Here is a 17,939-nt window from a genome sequence, read left to right as displayed (position 1 = left end):
CTCTCTGGCCCAGAGCAGGTCCAGAAATACCATCCAAGGCTAAAGCCCTTGAGTGGGGGACCCCAAGATCCCTTTAGGTGCTCTTTCCCACTCTGGCTGAGCTTATACATAAAGCTGCAAAACAAATTCATTTTTAATCCTTTCCTCTTTTCTCAAGCAGAAGAATTCTCTCCTTGTTAATGCACACTTCAAGCCAGCGAGTCTCAGAATCTCACCTGAGGCCCACAGCATGTACTACCTGATTAACACTGCTGATTTTTCAGGGCCCAAGGGATCTTTATTTAGCATATAATGACTTCTCCAAGGACTTGGTCCTTCTTTTAGAGGCAATGGGTTCCCCTCTGTCCCAGGGTGTGTCTAGGAATGTTTTCTGGGAGCTAGGGTCTGGATTGGGGGCCTTATGATTCTGCCCAGTTCCCTATTCTGCCGTGGCTAAGCTTGTATCCAAATTGCAAGACAAAGTCCTTTTTACTTTTCTCTCTCCTCTGCTCAAGCAGAAGGAAGAGGTCTCTTTTGGAGCTGCAAACTGTGCTGTATGGTGCTAGGAGAGGGGTGATGGAAACACTCCCCTAGCCACCCCTGTTAACACCTCACTATGTCACATGTCACCCACATCGACTGGCTCTGAACCCAGAACAGCACAGGGACTTATGTAGGGATTGCAGATCTTATGGCTAAGCCTTTCAAGTTTATTTAGAACCCAGAGCACTTTAGCCTGTGAAGGTGAGACTTGCCAAAACTCATGTTCCCACCACTGGTATGTGTGATTCTCCTCTGATTAGGGCTGGTCTAAGTGCTTGCTGCCTGGGGCTCAACTGAGTTCTGCTTAGTGTTGGAAGCACTAAGTTCCAATGTAAAATCTCACAATTGCAGTGCTCTTCCCCACCCCACCCCACCCCCAACCCTAAGTGCATAAATTTTCAGTCTGTACCACATGGCCACTGCCAGGGGATGGGGAAAAAGTGGTGTCAGCAGTTCAAAACTGTGTTTTCTACCCTCTTTGTGGCTCTCTCAGTGATATGAAGTTAAAGCCAGGTACTGTGATTGTTCATCTGACTCTTGGTTCTTTAGAAGGTGCTTTTTGTGTAAATATTAACCTCTGGGATCCTAGCTACAGGGGAACCCTGGATATTTGAACTGGCAGAAGGATCTGACCAGAGAGTAAGCAGAGGCAGAGCTTCAGCCAGTGCAGAGCCCATGGGCTTTTGTGCACAGGGCAACTGTAGCAGGGCACAACCATAGGTGCCTGTCCCCTAGGGCACCCATCATCCTCCAAGTTGCTCTAGCCCCAAGTGACTGCTAGGCTAGGAAAAAGCAGGGCCATCATCATCGTGGGAACAGGGCATGTCTGTTCTGCACGCCCTCCAGATGCTCCCAGGTTTCCTATCTGTCTATTCTAAAGGAGCATGTGCACAGCACAGCCTCTGCTGCCCAGCCTGAGAGCTTTGCTCCAACTGAATAATTTCCCTGTGGCCTGGCAGCACTTTGGATTTCACAACTCAGCCAGAGTGTGACCATGAAGGTCCAGAGTACAAAGTAATGGTGCCCCAGGGCTGTGGTACACAGCTTAGGAGTGCCACGATGATATCTGTGGTCAGCATTCAAGCAGGAGAGGGGCCCCCACTGTCAGAGCACTGAGAGGGATGAAACACACAGATTCATGGGCTGGTCCATGAGCAGGGTGTTTCTCCTACCACAGGCCCGTCTGAAAATAGTGTGACCTAGCTCTCTGCTGCAACCTCTGCCTGACTGTGCCCCACGGCACAGACCACCTAACAAAGGAAATGCAGACATGATGTCAGTGATTGGAGAGGGCTCCCCCAAGGCCCAGGAGTGGACCTAGTGAAGGAGTCACCTTTCTCCCATAACTACAAAGCATGACTACCAGTGTGAGGCAATACAAAAAAGCTGCCTGGCTAAGAGCCTATCTTCTGGTCATTACTCTTAAATATTGTAGGTAGCAGTTGTCATTCTTTGGATTTCATGTAAGGATTTTTTGTAAGGCTGATATAGTTGCATAAAATTCTCTCAGCACTTGCTTGTCTTTGAAGATACGCAAGTTCTACCAACATACACCCCTGTGAAACAAAGGACAACAATCCAGCCACAAATAAACATCCTTTACAGAGTCTTGGCCTTCTGAAAATATTATAAAAGAAAGTAAACTGACTACACTCAACTTACCAGACACTTAAAGAAACACGAATCTTTGCAGATGAGAAAAAAATCAGTGCAAGGTGCTCACTACAGCAGCATATATACTAAAATTGGAAGAATACAGAGAAAATGAGCATGGTCCCTATGCAAGGATGACAGGTAGATTTGTGAAGCATTACATGTTAAAAAATCTTACGTTTTCATAAAAACAGAATCAATGTAAAAACTCTAGCAATTCAAAAAACTAGAGTAGCCAGAGTAGTGCCTTACCTCCAAAGAAGCCCACTAGCTCCCCAGCAATGGTTCTCACCTAGACCGAAATGACTAAAAAATTTACTGAGAATTTTGTAATATAATTGGAAGGATTATCAGAAGAGTAGACCAAGCTGAGGAAAGAAGCTCAGAACTAGAAGACCAGTTCTTTGAATCAAGTCAGCCAGATACAAATAAAGATAAAAGAATTTAAAAATTGAACAAAACCTCTGACAAATATTGGCTTATGTAAAGAGATCAAACCTACAACACATTAATATTCCTGAGAGAGATGAGATAATGAGCACCCTGAAAAATATCATTGAGGACGTAGTCCATAAAAATTTATCTAGTCTCACTAGAGCAGTGTACATGTAAATTCAAGAAATACAGAGAATCCCTGCTAGATACTATACAAGACAACCATCACCAAGGCACATAGTCATCAGATTCAAGAAAGTCAATGTGAAATTAAAAAATCTTATAGGAGGCTGGAGAGAAGGTTCAGGCCATGTACAAACGAAACTTCTTCAAGCCAGCGGTAGAATGCTTAGTAGAAACTCTACAAGACAGAAAAGATTGGGGCCTATTTTCAACATCCTTAAAGAAAAGAATTTTCAATAAAGATTTTATTTCCCATCAAACTAAGCTTCTTTAGCAAAGGAGACTTAAAATGCTTCAAAAACAAGCAAGTTCTGAGAGAATACCCATTGGGTACTATGCTTAGTACCTGGGTGACAAGATCTATACCCCAAATCACAGAATCGTCTCATATATCCATGTAACAAACCTGCACATGTACCCCAGAATTAAAAATGAAAGTTGAAAATAATTCTCTTTATTAACACTTTTCTACTGTTTTTTCTTGATTACTCCAAGGATTACAATATGCATCCTTGACTTATTACAGTCTAACACAAATGATGACTTTTATTCCTTTTCTGATATTACTAGAGCCATGGAAAAATTTAAGGACATTTATTTTTTTCTTGAATTTTGCCTTGTTTTCTGTACAAATTAGAGAAAATATGAAGTTCTCTGATTATGTAGCTTATCTTTTCATGGGTCACACTTTGTACCTCAGCCTTTGGGGCTTACTGGGACCTGAATTTAGTTATAGGTATAGACGCAAAGAGAAATTGTAAAGATAGGTCCTGAGAAGACTCAGCAGTATCTTACAAAGCAGCTACCTCAGGGAATGTCTTCTATTCTTAAGCCAAGCAGGATTACCTACTCAGGCGAGGTTGGAGATGATGCTTTTTGCTGGTAAGAAAACTCTGCCTAATTTAAACATTCAAAGTCTCCAGCACAATTGAGATTTTCCCTTTGTCCCCATCTCAAATTTCCTGATTCAATTTTTTTCCCAGTAAGTGTTTTTATTTCAACAGAAAATACCTTCTGAGATAGAGAATTCAATTTGCATTGTTATTTATCCTCTCATAGGATCAGACCCTGGCGCTGGTTTTCAGAAATTTCATCCTTTTTGCTACAAGATATAAGGATTTCTTTCAGGGAAGACATGGAAGTCTCACATTATTTGTGCAAGGCTTGAGGTGAAAATTTGAAGCCCCCAACGCATCATTTTCTTCATTTTCTTTCCCTACTTTGTCCTGGTAATCTAGGAGCAACAAGCCAATCTTATTGTACTCATTATTTTCAAAAAGATGTTCTAAAGTATCAAACATGTAGTAGTTAATCACTTTGCGTTTTGTTAATATTTGATTGAGTTTCCCATAGCAATACTTTACATATCTCTATTGGCACATCATGCCATGGACTATTGCCCTCTTTATCACTGAAAACAGTCAATCCAAGAAAATATATAACTAATTCAGAAAATTCAGCATTAAGGTTCTGTTCCTTTAGGATCTCTCTCAGTACTGAAATTGATGTGAGGCTTCAGAAGCTGTCACTGAACTCCACAGGGGAAATTTCCACATCCTCAGGAAAACCTTGGCTTAGGTCTTTTCTAAATTTTCTTTCTTTTTTAAAAAAAATTAATAGTTTTGGGAAAACAGGTGGGCTTTGGTTACATGGATAAGTTCTTTAGTGGTGATTTCTGAGATTTTGGCACAGCTGTCACCTGAGCAGTGTACACTGCACCCAAAATGTGGTCTTTTTTATTTTTATTTATTTATTTTTGTAATTACATTCTAAGTTCTGGAATACATGTGCAGAACATGCAGGTTTGTTACATAGGTATACAGGTCCAAGGTGGTTTGCTACACCCATCAACCCATAATCTACATTAAGTATTTGTCCTAATGCTATTTCTCTCCTATCTCCCCACTCCCCAACAGGCCCTGGTGTGTGATGTTCCCCTCTCTGTGTCCATGTGTTCTCATTGTTCAACTCCCACTTATGAATGAGAACATGTGGTGTTTGGTTTTCTGTTCCTGTGTTAGTTTTCTGAGAATGAAGGTTTACACCTACATCCATATCCCTGCAAAGGACATGAACTTATTCTTTTTTATGGCTGTGTAGTATTCCATGATGTATATGTGCCACATTTTCTTTATCCAGTCTATCATTGATGGGCATTTGAGTTGGTTCCAAGTCTTTGCTATTGTGAACAGTGCTGCAATAAACATATGTGTACATGTGTATTTAGAGTAGAATGATTTATAATCCTTTGGGTATATACCCAGTAATGGGATTGCTGGGTCAAATGGTATTTATGGCTCTAGATCCTGGAGGAATTGCCACACTGTCTTCCACAAAGGTTGAGCTAATTTACACTCCTACCAACAGTGTAAAAGCACTGCTCAAGGAAATAAGGGATGACACAAACAAATGAAAAACATCCCATGCTCATGGATAGGAAGAATCAATATCATGAAAATGGCCATAATTCCCAAAGTAATTTATAGATTCAATGCTATCCCCATCAAGCTACCATGGGCTTTCTTCACAGAATTAGAAAAAACTCCTTTAAATTCCATATGGAACCAAAAAAAGCCTGCATAGCCAAGACAATCCTAAGCAAAAGAACAAGCTGGAGGCATCTTTCTACCTGACTTCAAACAATACTACGAGGCTACAGTAACCAAAACAGCATGGTCCTCACACCAAAACCGATATATAGACCAATGGAACAGATCAGAGGCCTCAGAAAGAACACCACACATCTACAACAATCTGATGTTTGACAAACCTGACACAAACAAACAATGGGGAAAGGATTCCCTATTTAATAAATGGTGCTGGGAAAACTGGATAGCCATATGCAGAAAAGTGAAACTGGACCCCTTCCTTACAACTTATGCAAAAATTAACTTAAGATGAGTTAAAGACTTAAAACTAAGAGCTAAAACCATAAAAACCCTAGAAGAAAACCTAGGCAATACCATTCAGGACATAGGCATGGGCAAAGACCTCATGACTAAAACACCAAGAGCAATAGCAACAAAAGCCAAAATAGACAAATGGGATCTGATTAAACTAAAGAGCTTCTGCACAGCAAAAGAAACTATCATCAGTGTTAACAGACAACCTACAGAATGGGAGAAAATTTTTGCAATCTATCCATCTGACAAAAGGCTAATATCTGGAATCTACAACAAATTTACAAGAATAAAAACAAACAGCCCCATCAAAAAGTAGGCAAAAGATATGAACAGACACTTCTCAATAGAAGACATTTATGCAGCCAACAGACACGAAAAAAAGCTCATCATCACTGGTTGTCAGAGAAATGGAAATCAAAACCACAATGAGATACCATCTCACGCCAGTTAAAATGGCAATCATTAAAAAGTTAGGAAACAACAGGTGCTGGAGAGGATGTGGAGAAATAGGAACATTTTTACACTGTTGGTAGGAGTGTAAATTAGTTCAATCATTGTGGAGCACACTGTGGTGATTCCTCAAGGATCTAGAACCAGAAATACCATTTGGCCCAGCAATCCCATTACTGGGTATGTATCCAAAGGATTATAAATCATTCTACTATAAAGACACATGCACATGTATGTTTGTTGCAACACTGTTCACAAAAGCAAAGACTTGAAACCAACCCAAATGCCTGTCAATGATAGACTGGATAAAGAAAATGTGGCACAGATACACCATGGAATACTATGCAGCCATAAAAAAGGATGAGTTCATGTCCTTTGCAGGGACATGGATTACACTGGAAGCCATCATTCTCAGCAAACTAACACAAGAGCAGAAAACCAAACACCACATGTTCTCACTCATAAGAGGGAGTCGAACAATGAGAACACATGGACACAGAGAGGGGAACAACACATATCAGCTTCTGTCAGGGGGTGGGGCCTAGGGAAGGGATAGCATTAGGAGAAATACTTAATGTAGATGATGTATTGAAGGGTGCAGCAAACCACCACGGCATGTGTATACCTATGTAACAAACCTGCACATTCTGCACATGTACCCCAGACTTTGAAGTATAATAAAATAAAATAAAATGCTAAATATAGGCCCCCAAAACTTCTGGCTTGTAGGGTTTTTGCTTAAAGGTCTGCTGTTAGCCTAATGGAGTTCCATTTGTAGGTGACCTGCTCCTTTCCTCTAGGGGCTTTTAACATTTTTTCCTTCATTTTGATCTTGGATAACATGATGACTATATGTTTTTGTTTGTTTATTTGTTTGTTTGAGACAGAGTCTTGCCCTGTCACCCAGACTGAAGTGCAGTGGCGCTCTCTCAGCTCGCTGCAACCCCCACCTCCTGGCTTCAAGCGATTCTCTTTCCTCAGCCTCCTGAGTAGCTAGGATTACAGGCATTTGCCACCACGCCTGGCTAACTTTTACATTTTTAGTAGAGATGGTGTTTCACCATGTTGGCCAGGCTGGTATCGAACTCCTGACCTCAGGTGATCCACCCACATCAGCCTCCCGAAGTGCTAGGATTACAGGTGTGAGCCACCCCACCTGGCCGATGACTACGTGTCTTGAGGATAGTCATCTTGTATAGTATCTCACGGATTCTCTGCATTTCCTAAATTTGAAAGTTGTACTCTCTAGTAAGGTTGGGGAAACTTTTATGGGTGACATCCTCAAATATGTTTTCTACATTGCTTGCTTCTCTCGCTCTTTCAGGAGTGGCAACGACTGATAGATTTTGTCTTTTTACAGAGGTTTTGTTCATTCTTTTTTATTTTCTCTTTTTTGTCTGACTGTTTTATTGCAAAAAAAATCTTTCAGTTCTGAGATTTTTTTTCAGCTTGGTCTATTCTGCTGCTAATATTTGCAGTTTTATTAAGAAATTCTTGAAGTGAGTTTTTCAGTTTTAGCAGATTAGTTTGTTGTTGTTGTTGTTGTTTTTCTGAAAATGACCATCTCATCTTTCATCTTCTGTATCATTTACTTGTATTTCTTTTTAAGTTCCTTGGGTTTGGTTTGACCTTTATCCTGAATCTCAATGATATTCCTTGCTATACATATTCTGAATTCTATGTCTATTATTTCAGCCATTTCATCCTGGTTAAGAGCTAGTGCAGTCATTTGGAGCTAAGAAGACACTCTGACTTTTTGAGATGCCAGAGTTCTTTCACTGGCACTTTCTCATTTTTACATGCTGATGTTCCTTCATTCTTTGAAGTTTCTGTCCTTTGCATAGTGTTTTTTGTTTTTATCTTGTTTGATGCCCTTGTAAGTTTAAATGTGGTATAACAAGAGTTCAGTCAACTGGCATTGTTCCTGGAAGATTTCAGGCAGCCAAGGCTCAGCTCAGAACTCCTGGGCTGTGTGCTCTAACTGTGGGCCACTTGTACTGGGGCAGCTTTGTTCTCTGGCCTCTCAAGTTTAGAAACCTGCTGTGCTAGAGGGGCTATGGTGTTCCCAATCTTCTGGCCATATCACTCTGATGGGGAATGCTGGCAAAAGCACTTCATTAAGGTGGTGGCAGTGGTATCTGTGCTAGCTCACACATGCCAGTAACTGCAACAATGTGGTTGGGATGCATGCCTGTCATTTGTGGTGGGGCATGGGCTGGAGCAGGGTGGCAGTGTTCCTGTGCCAAATAACAGTGGTGGTGCTGGCAGCATGGCGGGGTGGGTCACTGGCAGGAGCGGGCTTGCTGGCATTCATGGTCACACTCACATTAGCAATGATGGTATGGGTGGGGAACTGGCAGGGGTGGAGTTGCTGGCATTTGTGCTTATCTGTGCACTGGCAGCAGTGGTGTTATTGGTTGCTTGTTTTATCAGTGAGGTGTGTGGTGGTGCTGGCAGGGTGCATTCATGCTGGCAGCAGTGGTGTGGTGGGTAGCACCCACACATGTATACCAGCAAGAGAGGGGAGACATGGTCTACCTGTGTGCAAAAATTGACAAATATGTTTGAGGGGGGGAATGAGTGAGTGCATGCCAGAAAAATAGTCCGGCGAGGCTGCTATGGGGAAGGCTGCAGGTAGGCTGGTGTGTGTTGGCAGGGGCCAGTCTGCTGGAGCTCTCCAATAGTCAGGTGTTGTATGGTTGCAAAGGAGCTGTGATGAGGGCCCCTGAAAGCACCCTGACTGGGCATCTGAGGCTCCACTGCAATCAGGTGTGAAGAGGTTGGGACCCCCAGGAGGGACTGGCAGACACTGAGGTGCTCAGACTTGACTAGATCTATCCCACAGGCAAGACTGCCCTGTTCTGTCAAGATACAAAAGTCACCCTAAGGTTAAAGTATCCCAGTGGATCATGGTGAACCTTGGAGTATGGGCTTCCCTGGCTGTGCTCCACTGAAGTGTTCTCATGCCAAATCCTCTGGGCTCTGTACAGGCTGGAGTCCTGCCCCTGCCACCTCTCTAAGCAGCTCTCCCTGCCAGCTCAAGTTTCTGTGTGGGTTGTGGGGTTTCCTGCAGCTAGAATTCTGGAGGTCCATGGTGAGGTGTGTGCTAGCTACACATCACCTGTTCAACTGAACCCTTCTGTAAGAGTTCCTAGGGACCAGGAAAGAATCCCAGTGCTTGGCATCTCTGTGCAGTGCTCCCAGTTTCCTCCTCTTTCATCCTAGCATCTGGAGCCTATTTCCATCCATTGTTAATGCCTTCCTTCTGAAGATCTGCTTGGAGTTTGCCAGTCTTCTCAATGTCCTGGTCTATTTTTATGAGATGTGCCTTCTGCCTGCATCTAGTCAGGCATCTTAACTCTCTAGAGTTTTTAAAATATTTTGTTTTAGTCAATATTGCTAAACTTTTTAAATTGTGTTGATACTTTCTAAGAATTGACTTTTTGTTTTGTTCATTGTATTATTTTACTATTCTTCCTTTTACTTATCTCTGATGTGATCTTATTGAGAAATAATAGTTTTTTATTTATTTGGGTTTATTTGCATTTTTTTAAATCTTCTAAAGAAAACCTGTTTTTGATTTAAGATATTCTTTTTTTCTTAATGTGGACATTAAATGGTATAAATGTCCATCTGAGCACTGCTTTTTCTGCAGCCCATAAGTTTTGGAATGTTATGTTCTTGTTTTTATTTTTCTCCAAATAATTGCTAATTACTTTTGTGATTTTTTTGGACTAATGTGTTTTTAAGAAAGCATTGTTTAATTTTATATATTTGTAAATTTTCTAATTTTCCCTCTATTATTAATTTCTAGTTTTATTCTATTGTCTTGGAAAAAAGATACTTTAAATTCAATATTTGAAGTCGGTTAAAATTTGCTTGTGGCCTAATATATAGTCTACGCTGAAGACTGTTCCACGTGTATTGTGGTGTTTACTGCCTGTTAAGTATCATTGGTTTGTAATTGTTTTCAAGCCATCTGTTTTATTATTGATTATTATCTAATTGTTCTATCCATTATTGAAATTATATAATTAAAGTTTCTAACTATTATTGAAGAACCATCTATTTCTTCTTCAACTCTGTTTATCTTTGCTTTGTGTATTTTGGGGGCACTTTTGTTAGGTGTGTATATGTTTATAATTATATCTTTGGAAGGATACAATTACAAACCTAAGTACAATAATATTCTCTTTTCTATTTTTCTACATAGTTACTTTGACCAATATTCTTTATTTCTATGACTGAGTTACTGTCTAGTGTCCTTTCATTTCAGCCAAAAATACTTACCTTACCACTTTCTTTTGAGTAGTTCTACTAGAAATGAACTCCCTCAGTTCTTATTTACCTGGAAATATCTTGATTACCTCTACATTTTTGAAGTATATTTTTGCTTAATGAATAATTCTTGATTGATAGGGTTTTAGTTTTCTTTCAGCACTTGTATGACATTCCACTGCTTTCTGCCCTTTGTGGCTTCTAAAGAGAAATTGGATTTTAATCTTATTGAGCATACATTCTGTGTGAAAAATCTCTTCTCTCTTGCTGCTTTCAGGATTCTCTCCTTGCCTTTGCCTTTCAACAGTTGGATTCAATATGTCTCTGTGTCAAACTCTGATTTTATTCTGTTTCAGATTTGTGGAGCTTCTTGAATGTTTAGATTTATGTGTTTTATAAAATTTGGCAAATTTTCAGCCATTATTTCAACAACTATTGTTTGTGCCTCTTTTTCTTTCCTCTCCTGAGATTTCAATTATAGTCATGTTGTTATGCTTGATGGTGGCCCATAAATTTCTTAGGTTCTAGTCAGGTTTCCTCCTCAGATTGGATAATTTCCATTTATCTATCTTGAACATTGCTAATTCTTTCTCCTGCTTATTCAAATCTTCTGTTGAATCTTTTGAGTGAAATTTTTTCTTTTCGGTTATTTTGCTTTTCAGCTCCAGAATTTTAAATTTTATTATTATTATTTCTATGTTTGTATTAATATTCTCCATTTGGGGGGACATCATTCTTCTGACTCCTTTAGTTCTTTGCACATGATTTCTTTTAGTTCTCTGATAATATTAAAGATAATTGATTTAAAGTTATTTCTAGTGTATCCAATACCTTGGCTTAGTCTGTGATAATTTCTGTTTATTATTTTTCTTGTGAATTGGCTATGTTTTCTTGTTTTTTTGCACACCTCATAGCTTTTTGTTGAAAACCGAATATTTTGAAGATTTTAATATTTTAACTCTGGAAATGAGACCACCTTCCCCTCACCAGGGTTTGTTGTTGCTACTTGTTGTAGGTTGTTGTTTATTGATTTGTTAGTGACTATTGTAACTATTTTTATAAGACTGTATATTTTGTTATGTGTGGTCACTGATGTTCTTATTCTGATATCTTAGTGGTCAGCTGGTAATTTGACATAGATTTTCTGAAATGACTCAGGCCAACAAAAATATCTTGTCATGGTCTTTTCATTTTGACTGTGTTGAGAAACTCCTATATTTAGCAGACTTTGTATGAATATTTCTTAGCCTTCAGTTCCTGTTTGTTTGAAGCCTAAAGGTCAGTTAAATGTGAAAGCTTGGGGTCATTTAAAATATTTTCTGAGAATTTATTTAGCCCTGGCATTGTCTAACCTTCTAGATTCCTCAGAATATGCAGAAACTTTCTAATCCCTTATACTTGCATGTGTCTTCTTTCCCAACCTCTCTCTTTTTTTAAAAAAAGACATTTCCACCTGCCTGGTGATTGTCATACCTGTTGTGCCTTGCTCCCAGTAACTGCAGTTAGTATAGCTTTTAAAAAGAGATTTGGAAATATCATCTAAGAGCCTACTACAGCCTTAAGAATGTTTTGAGGTGGGCAAAACAAGGCAAACTCCTGAGCCAATTCTTTAGAAAATCACTAGACGAGTCAAAATATACAACCAAAATTCTTTAACAACAATATCGATACTGCATCCTTTGGCAGCAAGCCACAAAACGAACATGAGCCACCATTTCCAAGGCTACAATCAATCTGATAAATGGTGGTGCTAGGTGAATTTAATATACTACAATGATCTCTTACTAAAATTTAGCAGCTTCTTTTTTTGTTAACTCTTTCTTCATTATCTGAAGTTTCTAAGTTAAGTTTCAAAAGGCCAAAAATGTTTATTTTGACAGGTTTTGTTGGTCTAATTATTGCTTTTATGCAGGAATGGAGTTTTGAAATACCCTATTCTGTCATTTTTGGTGACGTTAACTTTTTCTTTATTTCTGAATAATAGTTTTGCTGGATATAAGATTTTCAATTAATCTTTTTAGCAGTTTGAATATGTCATCATCCATTATTTTTTGGTCTCAATTATTTATTGTGAGAAGGCAGCTTTTAATCTTACTGAGATTCTCTTCTTCCTGATGGGTCATTTTTATCTCAATGCTGTAAAGATTTTCACTTTATCTTTAGTTTCAACATTTTGACTGGGTTGTATTTCGGTGTAGGCCTCTATTTACTATAATTGGAGTTTGTTGAGCTTCTTGGGTGTCTTGATTAATGCTTTTATCAAATTCAAGAAGTTGGAGTCATTAATTTTTCAGATACTATTTTTGTTTTCTTTTCTTTTTCATCTCTTTCTGGTACTCTCATTACATGCATTTGTTGTACTTAATGGCGTCTGAAATTTCTCTGAGACTCTATTCATTTTTCTTTTTTTCCTCTCTCTGTTCTTAAGAGTACATTCTCTCTGTTGATCTCTCCCAAAGTTTGATGGTTCTTTTTTCTGCCACTTCAAAGCTCTCTTGGGCAACTCTAGTAAATTTCATTTTGGTTACTATATTTTTTAACTCCAGAATTCTTATTTTTAAGTTCTGCAGTACATGTGCAGGATGTTCAGGCTTGTTACATAGGTAAACGTGTGTCATGGTGGCTTGCTGAACCTATCAACCCATCACCTAGGTATTAAGCCTGGCATGCATTAACTATTTTTTCTGATGCTCTCTGTCTCCTGCCCTCCCCTGCCAGGCTCCAGTGTGTGTTGTTCCCCTCTTTGTGTCCATGTGTTCTAATTGTTCATCTCCCACTTGAAAGTGAGAACATGTGGTGTTTGGTTTTCTGTTCCTATGTTAGTTTTCTGAGGATAATGTCTTCCAGCTTCATCCATGTTCCTGCAAAAGACATGATCTTGTTTCTTTTCAAGGCTGCATAGTATTCCATAATGTATATGTACCACATTTTCCTTATCCAGTCTATCATTGATAGGCACGTGGACTGATTCCATGTCTTTGCTATTGTGAACATACACGTGCATGTATCTTTATAATAGAATGATTTATATTCCTTTGGGTATATGCCCAGTAATGGGATTGCTGGCTCAAATGGTATTTCTGGTTCTGAGTCTTTCAGGAATCGCCACAGTGTCTTCCACAATGGTTGAACTAATTTACATTCCCATCAACAGTGTAAAAGCATTCCTATTTCACCACAACCTTGTCAGCATTTGTTGTTTCTTGACTTTTTAATAATCACCATTCTGACTGGCAAGAGATGGTATCTCATTGTGGTTTTGATTTGCATTTATCTAATGATCAGTGATGTTGAGCTTTTTTTCATATGTTTTTTGATCACATGTATGTGTTCTTTTGAGAAGTGTCTGTTCATGTCCTATGCCCACTTTTTAATGTTTTTTTTTCTTGTAAATTTGCTTAAGTTCCTTGTAGATTCTGGATATTAGCCCTTTGTCAGATGGATAGATTGCAAATATTTTCTCCCACTCTGTAGGTTGTCTGTTCACTCTGATGATAGTTTCTTTTGTGGTGTAGAAGCTCTTTAGTTTAACTGGATATCATTTGTCAATTTTTGCTTTTGTTGAAATTTCTTTCAGCGATTTCATCATAAAATCTTTGACCATGCCTATGTCCTGAACGGTATTGCCTAGATTTTCTTCTAGGGTTTTTATAATATGGGGTTTTACATTTAAGTCTTTAATCCATCTTGAGTTACTTTTTGTATAAAATGTAGGGAAGAGTTACAGTTTTAATTTTCTGCATACAGCTAGCCAGTTCTTCCAGCACCATTTTTTAAATAGGTAGTCCTTTCCCCATTGCTTGTTTTTGTTGGGTTTGTCAAAGGTCAGATGGTTGTAGATGTGTGGTGTTATTTGTGAGGCCTCTGTCCTGTTCCATTGGTTGATATATCTGTTTTGGTACCAGTGTCATGCTGTTTTGGTTACTGTAGCCTTGTAGCATAGTTTAAAGTCAGGTAGCGTCATGCCTCCAGCTTTGTTTTGTTTTGTTGTGCTTTTGTTTTTGTTTTTTGTTTGTTTGTTTTTTGCTTAGGATTGTTTGGCTGTACAGGCTCTTTTTTGTTTTCATATGAAATTTAAAGTAGTTTTATTCTACTTCTGTGAAGAAAGTCAGTGGTAGCTTGATGGGAATAGCACTGAATCTATAAATTACTTTGGGCAGTATGGCCATTTTCACAATATTGATTCTTCCTATCCGTGAGCATGGAATATTTTTCCATTTGTTTGTTTTCTCTCTTATTTACTTAAGCAGTGGTCTGTAGTTCTCCTTGAAGAGGTCCTCCATTTCCCTTGTAAGTTGTATTCCTACATACTTTATTATTTTTGTAGCAATTGTGAATGGGAGTTCACTCATGATTTGGCTCTCTGTTTATCTATTATTGGTGTATAGGAATGCTTGTGATTTTTGCAAGTTGATTTTGCATCCTGAGACTTTGCTGAAGTAGCTTATCAGCTTAAGGAGTTTTTGGGCTGACACTATGGGCTTTTCTCAATATACAAGCATGTTGTCTGCAAATAGAGATAATTTGACTTCCTCTCTTCCTATTTGAATACACTTTATTTCTTTCCCTTGCCTAATCACTCTGGCCAGAACTTCCAATACTATGTTGAATAGGAGTGGTGAGAGAGGGCACCCTCGCCTTGTGCTGGTTTTCAACAGGAATGCTTCCAAATTTCGGCCATTCAGTATGATATTGGCTATGAGTTTGTCATAAATAGCTCTTATTATTTTGAGATATATTCCATCAATACCTAGTTTATTGAGAGTTTTTAGCATGAAGGAGTGTTGAATTTTATCGAAGGCCTTTTCCACATTTATTGAGAGAATCATGTAGCTTTTGTTATTGGTTCTGCTTATGTGATGGATTATGTTTATTAATTTGCATATGTTGAATCAGCCTTGCATCCCAGGGATGAAGCCAACTTGATCATTGTGGGTAAGCTTTTTGATGTGCTTCTGGATTTGGTTTGCCAGTATTTTATTGAGGATCTTTGCATAGATGTGCACCATTGATATTGGCCTGAAATTTTCTTTTTTTGTTGTGTCTCTGCCAGGTTTTGCAATCAGGATGATGGTGGCCTCATAAAATGAGTTAGGGAGGATTCCCTCTTTTTCTATTGTTTGGAATAGTTTCAGAAGGAATGGTACCAGCTCCTCTTTGTACCTCTGTTAGAATTTGGCTGTGAATCCATCTGGTTGTGGACTTTTTTTGTTGGTAGGTTATTAATTACTGCCTCAATTTCAGAACTTGTTATTGGTCTATTCAGGGATTCAACTTCTTCCCAGTTTAGTCTTGGAAGGGTGTATGTGTCCAGGAACTTATCCATTTCTTCTAGATTTTCTAGTTTATTTTCCCATAGGTGTTTATAGTACTCTGTGATGTTCGTTTTTATTTCTGTGGGATCAGTGGTGATCTCTTCTTTATCATATTTTATTGTGTTTGTTTCATTCTTCTCTCTTTTCTTCTTTATTAGTCTTGCTAGTGGTCTATCTATTTTGTTGATCTTTTCTAAAAGCCAGCTCCTGGATTCATTGATCTTTTGAAGGATTTTTTGTGTCTCTTTCTCCTTCATTTCTGCTCTAATCTTAGTTATTTCTTGTCTTCTGCTAGCTTTTGAATGTGTTTGCTCTTGCTTCTCTAGTTCTTTTAATTGTAATGCTAGGGTGTTGATTTTAGATCTTTCCTGCTTTCTGATGTGGGCATTTCGTGCTATAAATTTCCCTTTAAACACTGCTTTAGCTGTGTCCCAGAGATTCTGGTACGTCGTCTCTTTGTTCTCATTGATTTCAAAGAACTTCACTCTTTCTGCCTTAATTTTGTTATTCACCCACTAGTCATTTAGGAGCAAGTTGTTCAGTTTCCATGTAGTTGTGTGGTTTTGAGTGAGTTTCTAAATCCTGAGTTCTAATTTGATTGCACAGTGTTCTGAGAGACTGTTTGTTATGATTTCCCTTTTTTTGCATTGGCTGAGAAGTGTTTTACTTCCAATTATGTGGTCAATTTTATAATAAGTGCTATGTGGTGCTGAGAAGAATGTATATTCTGTGGATTTGGGGTGGAGAGTTCTGTAGATATCTGTTAGATATGCCTGGTCCTGAGCTGAGTTCAAGTTTTGAATATCCTTGTTAATTTTCTGTCTCATTGATCTGTCTAATATTGTCAGTGGTGTGTTAAAGTCTCCCACTATTATTGTGTGGGAGTCTAAGTCTCTTTGTGGGTCTTTAATAACTTGTTTTATGAATCTGGGTACTTCTTTATTGGATGCATATGTATTTAGGATAGTTTGTTCTTCTTGTTGCATTGAGCCCTTTAACATTATGTAATACCCTTCTTTGTCTTTTTTGATCTTTGTTGGTTTAAAGTGTGTTTTATCAGATACTAGGATGCAGCCTCTGCTTTTTTTTCCTTTCCATATGCTTGGTAAATATTCCTCCATCCCTTTATTTTGAGCCTATGTTTGTCTTTACATGTAAAATGGGTCTCCTGAATTCAGCACACCAATGGGTCTTGAGTCTTTATCCAATTTGCCAGTCTGTGTCTTTTAATTTGGGCATTTAGCCCATTTACATTTAATGTTAATATTGTTATGTGTGAATTTGATCCCATTATCATGATCCTAGCTGGTATCACTGGTTGATGCAGTTTCTTCTTAGTGTCAATTGTCTTTATATTTTGGTGTGTTTTTGCAGGGGCTGGTCCTGGTTTTTCCTTTTCATATTTAGTGCTTCCTTCAGGAGCTCTTGCAAGGCAGGCCTGGTGGTGATAACATCCCTTAGCATTTGCTTCACTGGAAAGGAGTTTATTTCTCCTTCACTTTTGAAGCTTAATTTGTCTGGATATGAAATTTTGGGTTGAAAAATTTTTCTTTAAGAATGTTGAATATTGGTCCCCACTCTCTTCTGGCTTGTAGAGTTTCTGCAGAGAGATCCACTGTTAGTCTGATGGGCTTCCCTTTGTAGGTAACCTGACCTTTCTCTCTAGTTTCCCTTAACAGTTTTTCCTTCATTTCAACCTTGGAGAATCGGATGATTATGTGTCTTTGCATTGCTCTTCTCGAGGAGTATCTTAGTTGTCTTCTCTGCATTTTCTGAATTGGAATGTTGGCTTGTCTTGCTAGGTTGGGGAAGTTCTCCTGGATAATATCTTGAAGTGTGTTTTCCAACTTCGTTCCATTCTTGTCTCTTTCAGAGACCCCAATAGGAGATCTGGTCTTTTCAGATAGTCCCATATTTCCTGGAGGCATTTTTTGTTGCTTTTCAATCTTTGTTCTCTAATCTCATCTTCATGCCTAATTTCAGTAAGTTGATCTTCAGTCTCTGATATCCTTTCTTCTTCTTGATCAATTTGGCTATTGATTTTTGTGTATGCTTCACGAAGTTCTCTTGCTGTGTTTTTCAGCTCCACCACATCATTTATGTTCTTCTCTAAACTGGTTATTCTAGTTAGCAGTTCCTGTAACCTTTTCTGAAGGTTCTTAGCTTCCTTGCATTGGGTTAGAACATGCTCCTTTAGCTC

At 38.6% G+C, this 17,939-nt stretch overlaps 1 non-coding gene across 1 annotated transcript; it reads left to right on the top strand.

The window, feature by feature from the left end:
• Window positions 1-2,237: 2,237 nt before the first annotated feature.
• LOC115932478 (U6 spliceosomal RNA) lies at window positions 2,238-2,344 on the top strand. The gene has a single exon (XR_004068757.1). It is a non-coding gene; the product is annotated as a U6 spliceosomal RNA (small nuclear RNA).
• The last annotated feature ends 15,595 nt before the right edge of the window (window positions 2,345-17,939 follow it).

This window comes from Gorilla gorilla, chromosome X (genome assembly GCF_029281585.2).
Source record: "Gorilla gorilla gorilla isolate KB3781 chromosome X, NHGRI_mGorGor1-v2.1_pri, whole genome shotgun sequence".
In the NCBI taxonomy this organism is placed as follows: Eukaryota; Metazoa; Chordata; class Mammalia; order Primates; family Hominidae; genus Gorilla; species Gorilla gorilla.
This window is presented reverse-complemented; position numbering and strand designations above follow the sequence as displayed.